Here is a 13,859-nt window from a genome sequence, read left to right on the forward strand (position 1 = left end):
AGACGGCCTAATTTTGTGAGACCGTGAGACGCAATCGTAGCCACTCATTTACTAGATAAAATAACATTTTTAAAATGCAAAATAATTGAAAATTTTCAAAAAAAAAATTCAAATATTATTTTCGGAATTTATATTTTCCAAAAAAAATAAAAAAAATACATTTTTTACATATTCTAGTAGAATATTAAAATATTTTATATATCTGACAAATCTAGTAGAATATTCTAATATTCTAAAAATCACATTAGAATATTTACAGTGTAATATTCAATTAGAATATTTCATGTATTTAAAAAAAACGGTAAATTTCTTTTTTATTTTTTTTATTATTTATTATTCTTTTTAGGTAATTAAAGTTCCGAAAATAATAATTAAAAAAAAAAGAATTTTTGGATTTTTCCTTTTATTTTGTATTTTAAAATTATTTTTAGATTTGGTCTCACGGTCTCACAAAATTAGTATGGTTTCAAATGAACCTGAATATATATATATATATATATATATATATATATATATATATATATATATATATATATAGAGAGAGAGAGAGAGAGAGAGAGAGTACATTACAATTTGGTCCCTATGGTTTGATCAAATTCGCACTCTCAGTCAAACCTTTAAAAATTTGACAAGATGTATCATTGTGGTTTAAATAAATTGTATTGCACATCTTTAGTCCCTTTAAAAAGACTATTTTACCTTTACTTTTATAATTTTTTTCTGTATATATATATATATATATATATATATATATATATATATATATATATATATATATATATATATATATATATATATATATTATTCTTTAATTTTTTTATATTTTTTCGTTTACATTTTATTTTATTTATTTTATTTTTATTATTTAGATTTTAATATTTTTTTTGTATGGAAGCACTCTATAAGCTCATGGTGTTTCGTTGATTTTGCTACCTAATGTCTTCCTAGATTGTAGGGGTGTCGATTGGGTAAAATTTTCGGGCTTCGGGTAGAACGGATATTTTCTTAAAAAAATAATATCCGACCTATATTATAATTCGGGTTTTGGGGTTTTGGGTATTCGGGTTTGAGGTCGATTCGGGTAATTGTTGGGTATACCCGAAAATTTCTTAAGTGTCAATTTTTGATTTGTTTTTTTTACAATACTCGGTGCAATTAATAAGTATATATATATAATAACAATACAAGTCATTATAATATGTTATGTAATTTTTAAATCCATTCCAAATTTTGATAATAAAAGAAACTAAAAAGTTATGAATATGATTAGCATGCAATAATAAGTCTAAACACAACAAAAAGAAATCTAAACACAACCCAACTAAACAATAAAAGTCTAAACATAACAAAATAGTAAAATTAATAAGTCATAGCCCAATTCAAAACATAACCAAGTTTCAAATCACCTTCTAATGATTCTTAGTTTCACAAAAATATTCATCAATCTTGCATCTTCAAGTTGTCCATTCATTTCCATTCTAATTATATGTACCAACTTTTCCCAATCTTATATAAATAGTATAAGCATTAAAAGGACAAAACATAACAAGTCAAATTATTAAAAAGTATTAAAGATAAACAATTACATTTATCAATTTCTTGTAGGTTTTCCCAATCTTGTTCAAAATTGATGTTGTCACTTATACGATCCCGAAGCCAATTTTGTCACTTTAAGCATGCTTACCTCCCGAGTCATTTATTTTGAGTATTATTTAAAAAACAAATTCGGGTATTCGGATTTACCTGAAAATTAATATTCATACCTTAAACCCGACCTATATTATTATCAGGTTAACCTATTACCCGAATATCCATACCCGTTACCTGCTTTACCCGACTCATTTTACCTGAATTCGAAACGGGTCGGGTGGGTAGAACGAATTTCAGTTTTTTTCGACAAGCCTTGATAGTCTTTATTAAAGCTTTTCGTTTCAAAAAAAAAAATCATTTTATGAAAACATTTCGATCAAACAAGTTGATATGTATGTAATATTTCAGATTAGATTTAATTTGCTAAGAAAACAAGCATGTGCATTTGACTTGTCGATTCCACGAAATCCAATTAAAAAAGAGAAAATGACAAAAATAGCCATTTACACTAATTGCATTACAAAAATAGCCAAAAAAATCGAAATTACAAAAATGGCCACCCATTTCGCAGATGAGAAGGTCCTATCTGCGAAATGGGCTTCTCATCTGCGAAAGTACAAGTACCTAAAGCACAGTTGTGCTTTAGGTACTTGTACTTTCGCAGATGAGATTTTTTTTTTTAATACTTTTTCTATATAAATAGGGTTAATTTCGCAGATGGAATAGGTCCATCTGCGAAATCCTCTGAGCCTATCTGCGAAATGGTGTAATTTTTTTAATTTTTTTAATTTTTTTTTTTTTTTAAGTTTGACTATGAAATGAATTAGTTTGACTACGAAATCACGTTGTTATATAAAAACTTTTGTAGAAAAAATATCATTTTGGTTGTTATTTGTTTGTCTTGTAAAGAAATATTCTCTACAATTTGCTCAAAAAAGATTGAATATTTGGTTTGTCTTGTAACCGGTGGGAGATGGCAAGTTAATGGAACTAATCTGGAATACATATGTCCACAGGGAGGTATTTCTGAACTCGCTTTGATATTTTCTGAGTATATTAGTTATAGTGATTTTGTATCTTTGGTAAGAAGCAAAATTGGTTTGTTAGACAAATATAGAATTAGTCTTCGTTTCCACCATCCTGAATTAAATTATTATATAGCTATAGTTGAAGACGTGGATGTTAGAATGTTGATAAACGTAATCAAATGTAATGGAGGAAGGGCTGTGAAAGTGTTTGTGGTGGTTGATGAAGTTGAGGAGGTTAATGGGGGTGGTGAAATTGGAAACCAACTTGTTGGTAATTTATGCAGTTATAAAGGGAGCAACGATCCGATAGGTACTTTCAATACTCCTAGTGTACCTCAGTTTCACAGTGTTGCTGAAAATGTTAATGTTAGTTATTCACCTATTCACTATGTGGATCCCGAGAATTACAAGTCTGTTGGTGATGATGATGTTGGTACATATCTTAATCATGTGGGTGGTCGTTGTGATGATGTTGCCGAACAAGAAGTTAAACTTATGAATAGGCGTGTGGTAGATAAAACTAAAAAGAAAAAAAAATCAACAAAAAAATGAAAAAAATCATGTTTACGGGCATTATGTTGATGTTGGTGATGTATGTTTAGATATAACCGAGCTACAAAGTAATTCCGATAGAGATGAGTTGGGTGATGAAGTTAAAGCTAAGTATCCCGATAACCTTTTTCACGGTATGCCCCCTGTACCAGCATGACCAGTTGATATTAATGAAGATATCCCAACACAGATGGTAGACATTAATCTTCAAAAGATTCAATGTGAGAGTATATTTAAAAACAAAGAACTTTTAAAGCGGTGTATTGGTAAAAAAATGTCTTTGAGAAGGTTTCCAGACGAGGACAAGTAGATCCACCAAATCAAGGTATGAAGCTGTGTGTGTTTCGAAAAATTGTTCTTGGTTACTAAGAGCAAAAGCAATTAAAAATTCTGATGGACTTTTCCAAGTGAATAAATTTGTTGATGTACACACATGTTCTTCAACATTGTTGCAACCTAATCATCGACAAGCAAACAAATATGTTTTGGGTGAATATGTTGCTGATGTTTTGGCTGAAGACTATAGTAGAGTTTATCGGGGAAAAGAAATTGTTAATGATATGAATGCTCAATTGAATATCAATATCTCATACCATCAGGCATGGCGTGCGAAGCAATATGCATTGTTGTCGTTAAGGGGTACGAAAGAGGATTCTTTTACTAAACTTCCGGCGTATTGTCACAACTTGGCCAAACATAATCCGGGTACTGTCACACATATTAAAACAGATGCTGATGATCGCTTTGAGTTTTTGTACGTCGCACTCGGTTGCTCGGTTAGTATTATCATGTCCTAATTTTTTTTTAATATTTATTTTGGTGTATTTGAATAGATATACCATGTATTGTAGGTACGAACTTTTGTCAATTTTTGTAAGCCGACCCTAGTAGTAGATGGAGCTCACCTAAAGGGCGAGTTCAAAGGTACCATGCTACTTGCAGTTACTAAGGACGGACAAAATCAAATATTACCGGTTGCATATGGTATATGCAAAAATGAGTGTATTGATTTTTGGACATGGTTTTTTCAAAAACTACGTGATTGCATAGGAAATATGCAGGAGCTTACAATTATATCTGATAGGTCTCCATCTATAGCAACATCCGTTGCCAACATTTTTCCTCACGCTCATCATGGAATATGTGGTGTCCATTTGTATTTCAACATAGTATCTAGATTCGGCAAGAGTAAGACAGTTAAAGGAATTTTTTGGGAGGCGTGTAGGGCGTACACAGTTGATGCTTTTGATGTTGCCATGGATGTTATGAAAAAGACAAAAGAACCAGTATGGGAGTACTTAAAAAGTATAAATCCAGAAACCTGGTCAAGGGCACATTTTAAAGGGAACCGATACAATCTTATGTCGTCCAACAGTGCGGAGTCTATAAATGCATTATCTAGACACGCACGTAAGGTGCCAATACTTATGTTGATTGATTTTTTTCATGCTACAATGCAACAATGGTGGTTTCAAAGACGTAACTTTGCAGGTATTACGTGAATTTGTAATATTAATGTTTTATTAGTTTTGATGTTATTGATCTTAACTTCTTCATTTTGGCTGTTTTTTTAGCGGAAGCAACAACAACACTTACCCCTTGGGCGGATGAAGTTGTAAAAGAAAACAAGAAAACTTTTACGAAATGGGATGTTCGCATGATCTCAAATACGAAATGCAAGGTCAAAAAGGGGGCACAAAATGTGATTGTTGATTTTCAACATATGACATGTACATGTAGGCATTGGCAACTTGATGGGATACCTTGTGGTCATGTCATAAGATGTTTAACAGTGAACAATTACCAAGACTGCTCGAGGTTTGCATTAAATGCTTACCTTACCGAAACATTGAGGAAAACATATGAGGAATCAATAAACCCTCTGCCGAAGCCATCCGAATGGGAGATATGATTTGATGATTGTTAAGCCACCTATAATGGATAAACGTCAGCCAGGCAGGCCAAGAAACACAGACCGCATTCCATCCCAAGGCGAGGGTCCAATTATAAAAGAGTGTTCTACATGTGGTCAACTAGGACACACGAGAAATAATTGTACTGGAAGGGCGTCTGGTAGCAGAGTAGGTCACATAATTTCTACTCCAGAAATGGCATATAATATTGGTGGTTCAGCGGGTTGCTCACAAACCCATAACGCTGATTTTGATATAAAACAACCTTGAAATTAAGAGTAATGACGAGTTGTTAGCTTATTATGTATTGTAATATTTTTATTAACTCTTACAAGACATTGCTATGCTTTCATATTTTAGTTAAGTTGTTGATTATAACAATGAATGAAGCCTTTATATTAAAAAATATAGTTTGCAGATTTATTTTAACAGTTACAACATGTTATTTAAAAAAAACTACAAACGATCCTTTGGCAACCTAATCTGTTTCATGATAATATTACAACAACTTTATAACTAATTTTTAAACTCAGGGAACTGCAACGGGTACTTCTCTTTCTCCATTGTTATATAGTCATCCCTAATTCTCATTTTGTCTTCGAAACGATCCTTTTTTACCATAATGTGTATCAACTGCTCATCCTTCTCAGCAAGCCGTTTTTCAGTCGTTTTGATTGCCTTCTTACTCTTTTTTATCCAATCTTTATGCTCTTTGATTTTGTTTTTATTAAGGTCAATCCATTCTTGAGCTTGTTTGCATTCCGAATCTATATCATTAGCAAGTTGAGTGAGAAGTCGGGATGACTCTTTGTCCTCTTCTTGTTGTGCTTCAGCCTTCTTTAATTCTTCAAAATTTTCATGTGACATATATGGCCCGGCTGAAGAGGGTGTAAAAAAAGGGTCTACCGAATCACAGTAGTAACAATCTACTTCGTTGCATGAGCAAATTTCGAATTTGTGTGAGGAACTCATAATAAAGTCGATATTGTATTAAACTGGAGCAATAAGTGGTATTTATACATACTAGACAGTAATGAGAAGTCCAACTTTGAAATGACTAGACAGTAATGACAAGTCACTGTAGTAACCTGCACATCCCAGTGGGACCCTTAAGTGACAAGAGATAAATGACAGTTTGACATGACAAAACACTACATAAAGCTGAAAATAGTAGTCCAAATATTACCATTTCGTAGTCAAAGTATTAATTCGTAGTCAAAGTATTAATTCATAGTCTATTTATTTATATAAATAGATGTTTAAGATCTATAAACCAAACACCCAAATCACCTAAACGAAACGAATTCCCATTATTAGAAATGTCGTCAAATGCAGCAAGTTCTTCGAATGAAGTACCTAGTTCCAATTCTGAAAGGCCATGGACGACAAACGAGGTGTTACTTCTAACACGATGTTGGCTAAGTGTTAAGGATGATGAACCGTTACTTGCTCCCCCGCATTGCCTAATTGGTGATGAATGGAGTCGCCTCACATCTTTGTTTAACCATGAGATGGGAGAAGGACAAAAAAGAGAAAAATCAGATGTTGTTACTAAGTGGACGGATGTAAAGGAAGAAGTGACATGGTTCAATCGAGCATGTAGTTATGCGAAACGTAACAATGTTCGTTATCGTGACGAAGAAGAGTTCTTGGAAGTTGTTACAGAGTTTTACATCTGTGAGCATGACGGCAGAGACTTCGAATATGAGGAAGTTTGGAAGGTTGTTAGAGATAAACAGTATTTCAAGTAGACCGCTATAATTTGTGTTAAGAATAACCCATGGACTTGTGTTTTACGTTAATGTTTTGTTCGTATTATGTCGTTGTTTTTCATGTAATTGTTGTGATGTTGTTAATGGTTCATGGAATCCTTGTTACTAATGTATTCTAATATATTGTGATAACTAATGCAATGGTTATTTATTAACTCAAGTTAATCATACGAGTTGCTCACATAATAAACTAAAATAGATTTTAAACAAACGAAATGCATACGAAATACATCAGAAATACATGAAAATAACCTAGTACATGAAAATAACCTAGTACTCAAATAATAAACTAAAATAGATTTTAAACAAACGGGATATATTTCAAAATATTCCAAGGGGCTTCAAACTGGAATTCCAACCCGTTACTTAATGACTTGTATTCCTCCTTAGCAGCTTCCAAGATGACATCCTCAGTAGCATTTAAACGGGTGTCGTCAATTTTGGTATAAAGATCGTTGAATAATAGAACTTCGGTTTTCATTTCATACCATCTTGCTAAGATGTCTAGTTCGTCACGATCGTTTCTTGTAGCCATTCGGTTTTCAGCATTGAAAATATTTGTTAAACGGCTCCAAAACATTGGATCGTTCAACTTGCTTGTCTCGTACACATGAATATAAGCATGTGTAAGAACCAAGAACTCTTCATTGCTCCATGATATAGAAGTCATTTGGATTGAAACAAAGAGAGTAGAATCTAAAAAACAATATTTGAACAACTATATTGGTTAATTTAATAAAGTATTGCATGTAACTTAGGGTCAATTTATAGTAGTTTCTACACAAAATCGCAGTCCAATCTTCTAATATGTCTGCAATTCATAGTCAAAATTAACTGACGAATGCAGTGTACTATACTTATAACACAACAGATCACTGTTCGAGTTGACAATTCATCCCCGGTTGAATGACAACACAATACATTGCTGTTTGAGTTGACAAGTCATTGCACCAGGAAAGTAAGGAGTCGTTATAAATAGATTTCAATATCCGTTGTAATTGTATTCTATTACTTCCCTCCTTGCAATTATGGACTCACCATGTATATGGAGGAACGCAGAGGAGGTCGCTTTGGTTCAAGCTTGGATTACAACTGTAGAGGTGGATTTTCCACCGGGTCCCCCACAAGTTCGTGCTGGATCATTTTGGTCTCGTGTCTGTCATTTGTTTCACCATTTAATGAACCGCACTCAATATCGAAGAAGAAGAGATGTCAAAGCGAAGTTTCTGGATATGAAAATGAAGGTGAAACAATTTCAACGTATTTATAACGAGTTGGATAACGAACATGCAAATACGGATGAAGACATTCTACGGCAGGTGGCTTTGGAACTATACCGTTTTCAATACGATGGTAGCGAGTTTACCCACTTAGATGCATGGAATGTTTTAAAGAATGTCCCTTATTTTTAATATGCATGTTGGTTAAGTTAATTGTTTTTCGTTATTTAAGTTGCTTGTTGTTGTATGTGTCTAGTCGTTACTATTTAATAAACGTCCATTTCTTTTAATGTATGTTGTTTCCTCAATAGACAATATTTAGAACGCAATAAAATATAAATGGGGTACATAAATAACTAACACATAATACGACATAAAAAATAAAGTGGTTACATGGATAACTAATACGTAACACAACACTAAAATAAAAACGGGATACATAAAAAACTAATACATAATACTACATAAAACATAAAGGTGCTACATGAATAACTACTGCATTGAGGGAGGTAACATGACCACCGTTTCATTTGGTATTTCCCAATGCTCATGTGATGGTATAGCATTCACCAACTCAGATCCATATGCAAGTCGATACACATAATTAGTGAACTTGTAATCAACCATTCTCTGAATGGACTCAGATGTACGGGTTCTTAGACATGCTATAGCGTGGCCACATGGTATACCGCTTTTTTGCCATTTACCACAACTACATACCCTTCGTTCAAGTTGTACGTTGCTGGTGGCAAAAGTGTCATCGACTTCAAATATATCCCCATACAAACGTCTTGCATTACAATTATAAAACTTGTTGAGACTTTTTTGAACCTTACTCTCAACGTAAGGGGTCAACCCACCAGACAACCTCCCTGAAAAATTTGATATTTTAATAAAAATAGTAGCACAATAAAAAAAAATAAAATATAACAATCTCCCTTACCAGCCAGTTCGGCCCGTTCAGCATACTTTGATTGTATCGACGTGGTGGTTAACTCAATTATCGTTGTTATAGGAAACTCACGTGAGGATATAATTTGCAAAATTTCAGGGACGTCAATCGATTTAACATTGTAACGTATTTTGGGAAAAATGCTCTTGTCCATTTTGAAATCGGTATATCGTCAAGCCAGTAAATTGGACTCATAAGCAAGGTGCAGAAAGGTGGTTGCCTACATGTACTTTGCAACCTTTCCAAACACAAGTAAAAATCATCAACGCTATATGCATTGCATGACTTCCAAAACAACGATTCGACTTCCGTATTGTTATGTCCGATAGACTCACGTATCTTTCGAGCTATATCTTTAGGACAATATCCACGATAGGAATCCGGGTAGGCACTCTCAACACCAAAGTCTATGTTATCACACAGGTTGCTTATGAAACCAACCTCTATGTCCTCACCTAAACAATCTCTTAACCTCATCATGAACCATCTCCATGATTCTTCACACTGTAAGGTTCCCAAACCAAGTGCTAAGAGTAGTGGTTCATGATTTCCATCTAAAGCCACTGCAAAGTACATTGTTGTCAGAAAGCTCCCAAGAAGGGGTAAATAACCCACATATATCAGCGGTATCATGCACCTAAGGAAGGTACGAATCTACATAAAAACGAACACATATTAGTGATAAGTAACAACTAATCGACATACATTACCATGAAATATTGTATAACTCAATAAAAGAAGTATGTTATACCACGCAACCTAAAGCCACAAAACATAATTGAAAGCGGTTGGTATCGGTTTTCTTAATGGCTGTGAAGGTATTAGGATTTGTTCTTTGAAGGTTATGCAAGAAAATTGGTAGTTGAGAAAAGGTTCTTTTGCTGTAACTACTCATTTTCAATACCGATAATTGTGCTCTACAATGATCACACAAATGCAATTATAAATAGAAAATATTGTATCTCTACTGATCAAAATTCATAGTTTAACCTTTTAAATTCATAGTTGAACATTTTGAATTCATAGTCAAACCAGTTCATTTCATAGTCAAATTTCACTGACCGACATGACAATACTACGGAATGTACTTGTCTGCATTTCATAGTTGAACTTTTTGAATTCATAGTCAAATTTCACTGACCGACATGACAATACTACAGAATGTACTTGTCTGCATTTCATAGTTGGAACTTTTTTAATTCATAGTCAAACTAGTTCATTTCATAGTCAAATTTCACTGACCGACATGACAATACTACAAAATGTACTTGTCTGCATTTCATAGTTGAACTTTTTGAATTCATAGTCAAACCAGTTCATTTCATAGTCAAAAAGAATTGTCCGTAATATGATTTATTCTATAAATGGGTGTCACTCATTATGAAAAAATTTAACTGAGAAAGTAACTCCGATTTAAAAGAATAAGAAGGCTAATGGCATACTGCAATTGCGGAGGAGAACGTATCGTTAGGATTTCGGGTACAGCTAAAAACCCAGGAAGATTGTTTTACGCTTGCCCGTATTTGGTATCATGTTCTTACCGTCATTCAAATTTAAACCCTCGTGTTTACATCACACAAATTTATTTTCTTACTGTGAATATTAAATTTAACAGGGACCAAAATGCGGGTTTATCAGTTGGGTTGATGAAAAGAAGGACCAATCTTCTACGGTAATAGCTAAAGTAGCTAACTCTAATAAGCTCTTTCAATCAGAAAATAAGAAGTTAAAGATAGCATAGGTTTGTAGTTGGGTGTTGTTCTTGGCAGTTCTTGTTTACAAGTTGTAAGCTTTTCAATATTGTTTTTATGGTTTTGAAGTTGTTAGGTCAATAAATTGTTGTATTTGTAACGTTAAAACAAATGTTGTAGTCGTTCTTATGTTGTATGTATTGATAAGTAATTAGTAGGTCATTAAATTGTTGTAATTGTCGTAACGTTATATTTTTTGTCATCCGTTGAGTAAACTCTAAAAATAAACTAACAATGAAATCCAACATTAATTTGTATATACATTTATATAATCAACTACAGAGGAGCAAGACTAGACCCCCAAATAATTTTTGCCATCCGGAGACGGAACTCTAAAGCTGCGTTCTTTGGGTCAATAAGAACACGTATTGGTTGACCTGAAACCAATTGCTCCATAAACATACAAAGAAAAACACCGCAATCTCCCAAATGACTACTTTGTTGGGGAACGTTTTCTTCATAAATGAATTGCATATTCAATGGAATCCTTGGGATGTTCCTCCGGGCCCAATACTTAATCTTGTCCAAATAATTTGCCACCTGACGTTCAAATTTGGAAAAGATTCCTTCGGATTGGAATTTTTCATAAGCACCTCTACCAAGACTGTCATAAATATGCACTTCCATTGACGCTAATCGTAGTTCCCCAAATAGCCAATGATTAGGGGATGAATGAATCGACAATAAGACCTGTATAAGGATCAGAAAATAAAATTATGTTTATTTACATCACAATACAAAAACATCACAATACAAAAACATAACAAAAAAACGATACTATTTTCAATATAAACTATTAAGTTTACCGTATCAACATCCCACCAAGCAACCATGAAGTTGGGGTACGTAGCAATACCAGCCATAAACGCCCTCCAGTCCTGTCCTTCTTCCAAAGCATGAGAAACAAAAAAATTTGGAGGCATTATTGTATGTCGGTCGCTCTCAAACCGTCTCTCCATCAAAAGTCGGTACCAAATGGTTATATGCTGCACACATGATACTTTTGTTATTGACTAAAAAATAATTAACTTTTAAAAGAATTAATTAACAATTTATTTACCGCTGACTCCAACCATCCGTCGTGTGTATGCCCAAACAATGAGCTCCAAAAATCTCTATCTAACACGAAATTAAACAAACGATGCTGCACATCGTATGAATGCAATACATAATTTTGGATGACATCCTCACCGCCTGTTACGTAAGGTTGCAGGCGCAACATGGAGAAGTCATGAGCAACACCAAAAACTGGAGGAGGAACGGGGCTTGTTGATTTCATATCAACCTTCTTTTTTGTTCTTCTTTTTTGCTTCGGTGTCGTGTGCAACTAAAAACAATATTCAAATGTTTAAATCTATATCTTTCAGATAATTCACATAAACATAAAATCATCAGTTTATAAATAAAACGAATACCTCGGTGTAAGGAGGGCACAAATATTGTGATGGTTTTCGACTCCTCGGTTTATCGGGTGTAACTTCTTTGTCATCATCATCATCATGAAAATAATCTACATTTCCCGTTATTATTAGTTCGTCTTCGTCCGGCACATCATCATCAAATTTGTTCCCCGCATTGTCATTCCTCTCCTCCCACTCCTACATTAAAAATAATACTTTATACTTAATAACGAAATACACATAATTTAATAAGCAATAATATCTAAAAAAACAAAATATTTATATTAATGTAACTATAATAACCTCTTTAACTTCACTATAATCGTTTACATCAAACACATCATCATCAAATTTGTTCCCCGCATACTCATTCCTCTCCTCCAACACCTACATTAAAAATATAACTTTTTACTTAATAACGAAAGACACTTTATTAAAAAGTAATTATTAAAATCGTAAAGGTAACATCTATAGCAACCTTGTCGTCTTGAGTATCACCAAAAACATTTTGAGTTGTATTGTTTTTATTCATCACTTCATCTTGCACAACCTATATTTTCAAATATAAAATATGAACATAAGTATTCATATATGTTAATAAAATTTAATAAATAATGTAGCGTGTAACTAACCTGTTCATCATAATTTCTTTGTGACACTGTCGTATCATCAAAAAAAATGTCGTTCCAAAATTGGTCATTATTCACTTCTTCAACAAAAACCTCTGTAGGTTGTCGGTTCATAAACACATGCTGCTCCAGTGCATGTAGCCATTTCAACACCTCGTCTAGCTTGTGTCTCCCACTGCCCCGACCTCTACCATGAGAGCGACCACTGGACGACATACTAGACGAAGATTCGTCTTGTTTCCTAAAATGGTCCCGTACTGGGGATGGAACTGTTTTCCCTTCACCATATACATACTCTTGAAATGACATATAATAAAAAGATGTCATCTCACCATCACCCGGTAACATGTTTTGTCTTGGTGGTAGCCCCTCCTAAAAAATTAAACATATTAAAAATGCATATAAAAGTATAATAATCAACTTTATTAATAATAAACGAAATATTTTTAAACCTGCAACTTTGACCAAATCTTGTTCACGTCAACCCATTTCAATTTTTTTGTTCCACTCCATCTTTTCATCCGAGGCAAGTCTTTATTTTTTCTCGATGCAAATCCACATGCACGAACAACCAGAATCATCTCATATATCAATATCTACAATTTTTTACAATTACAGTAATAAAAGTTAAAATTAAAATAAAAAACATAACAATAAAAAAATTTAAATATAAGAAAATTTTTATACCCTTATTGGAGCCGTAAATCCTGAGACGGAATACTTTAAAGTTTGACCACGCTCAGGAAGTGATAAATAATTATGTATCTTATTCCATGTATCCTCAAGGTCAACATAAGTAAAATCCCAGAGATAGCTACCCCAAGCGAAGCTAACAAAACAAAAAAAATAAAATTGATTATTATATAAATTATAACTTTAATAAAATAGAACTTTTAACGTAAAGAAAATATACCTATTCCAGAGATCCAAATTCTCAGCCAAATAAAACCAATCTTGTGGCACCCGATCGTTAACTTCTTTGCCCAAAAAACCTTCACACAAAATGTATATCAAACATACTCTAACCGCATCAAAGTCGTCAAGTGCTAGGA

At 33.2% G+C, this 13,859-nt stretch overlaps 1 long non-coding RNA gene across 1 annotated transcript; it reads right to left on the reverse strand.

Annotated features, from left to right (window-relative positions):
• Positions 1-12,041: 12,041 nt before the first annotated feature.
• Positions 12,042-12,544, reverse strand: LOC145090560 (uncharacterized). The gene is made up of 3 exons (XR_013701649.1): positions 12,482-12,544; positions 12,194-12,376; positions 12,042-12,105 (listed from the first exon to the last, which is right to left on the reverse strand). It is a non-coding gene; the product is annotated as an uncharacterized LOC145090560 (long non-coding RNA).
• Positions 12,545-13,859: the final 1,315 nt, after the last annotated feature.

This window comes from Lactuca serriola, chromosome 2 (assembly GCF_051521515.1).
Source record: "Lactuca serriola cultivar US96UC23 chromosome 2, Lser_US96UC23_V15, whole genome shotgun sequence".
In the NCBI taxonomy this organism is placed as follows: domain Eukaryota; kingdom Viridiplantae; phylum Streptophyta; class Magnoliopsida; order Asterales; family Asteraceae; genus Lactuca; species Lactuca serriola.